This window comes from Quercus robur, chromosome 9 (genome assembly GCF_932294415.1).
Source record: "Quercus robur chromosome 9, dhQueRobu3.1, whole genome shotgun sequence".
Lineage (NCBI taxonomy): Eukaryota > Viridiplantae > Streptophyta > Magnoliopsida > Fagales > Fagaceae > Quercus > Quercus robur.
This window is the reverse complement of record NC_065542.1, coordinates 16,203,361-16,204,961: the sequence shown is the minus strand read 5'-3', so window position 1 is coordinate 16,204,961 and position 1,601 is coordinate 16,203,361. Positions and strand designations below refer to the sequence as shown.

Below are 1,601 nucleotides of genomic sequence, written 5' to 3'. Positions count from 1 at the left end.
GTCAATTTTTCACGATTGATACACATGGGTGGTCGATTGATTGACAAGCCTTATGTATTAACATCTCTAGCTTCACAAGTGCTTTACGTGGAAGATGTGAGACATAAAGATTGGGTGGTGGTGGTCAGAACAAAACCTAGGGAGGTGTTTGATGTTGGTATTAATGCTTCACATGATGATGATGATGATGAAGTGGGTACCTATCTTGAGAATGTCCGTTATAATATAACTACTGATGATGCAAATGACAACTGTGCTTGGGCTCGAGCTAATGAAGAAGGAACCATTTATGATACACCGTTGATCAATGAGGATGAATTGCTTGAATAATATTTTATCGATGATGAAAAGCTTAACGATGATGTTTATGAGTCTAATGATGATGAGTCCAACGATGATGATTCCAATGATGATGACTGCAATGATGATGAGTCTAGTAATGATGAGTTCTAGAGTTTCAAAACCTTTCTCTGGTTAGTTTCTTCTCCTTCAAATTATATATCTGTGTGTTTTTTCTTAAAGAATTCATTATGTTCTAATACAATCTATCTCTTCCTTTGTATTTTCTTAGTTTGAGTCTTTGGTTGTGTTATTATAAAATTATGAGTTCTGTGTATTCAAGTTGTTCATGTACAATATTCTATTTTTCATGATTAGGCTAGACTAGCAAAGGTCTTCACAATGTGCTTTTTGGGATTCCTTATGGCTTCCAAGTATGTCAACATTTTGCCTGCTAGTGGAAGGAAACTTTTAAATGGGGTAATACTCGTCGACCCCAAAATTTTGAGACTAAAGCTTGTTGTTGTTGTTGTTGTTGTTGTTGAATATGTCATGCTGATACTCACTTATTATTAACTTACTCTGCAACTTAGATTTACCTATCAGCAAATTTGAGCACCATAACTCATTGTTCCCACTATTTGTGTAATGCAGTTGGTCTTTTTACTTTTACTTCCATGTTTGATATTCTCTCAACTTGGTAAAGCTATCACCATTAAGAAAATGCTTGAATGGTAACAATTATACTTTTCAATCTATGATTTCAAAGCACCACAATGATTTTTTTTTCTTTCTTTCTTTTTAACTACAATTTAATTCGTTTACAAGTGGTTTATTTGGACTATGTGGTTCTACCACAGGGTATAATTTTGATTTGCTTTCTGGTTTATGGTTTTAGATGCTCGTTGATGATATTGGAGATGTGACAATTACTAATGATGGTGCTACAATACTGAAGATGCTATAATTTTTTGATGGCTTTTTGTGTACAAAGAACTACATTTAAACAACCACATTTTTTGGAAGTGTTGAAGGATTTGTTTAAATACTTTGGAACTTTGATAATGGTTATAGACAATGTTATGTATTTGATATGTTAATATAATGTTAGTTTGGAGACATTTGTGGTGTTATCTAGTTATATTTGTGGTATTGTCTTAGTGGAGCTAAAATTATTACAGGTTATTTGTAATAGATATATGGGTTTAGAACCCAGGAGGGACCAAAAAAAAAAAATCACACCACTGAAGGACTAACATTTTAATATAATTGAAGACTTATAGCGGCGTTTATCGCCCGTCGCTAAAGATTCAAACATATAT

At 33.1% G+C, this 1,601-nt stretch overlaps 1 long non-coding RNA gene across 1 annotated transcript; it reads left to right on the top strand.

The window, feature by feature from the left end:
- The first annotated feature begins 557 nt into the window (after positions 1-557).
- Positions 558-1,400, top strand: LOC126699362 (uncharacterized). Its single transcript, XR_007646776.1, has 2 exons — positions 558-1,013; positions 1,178-1,400. It is a non-coding gene; the product is annotated as an uncharacterized LOC126699362 (long non-coding RNA).
- Positions 1,401-1,601: the final 201 nt, after the last annotated feature.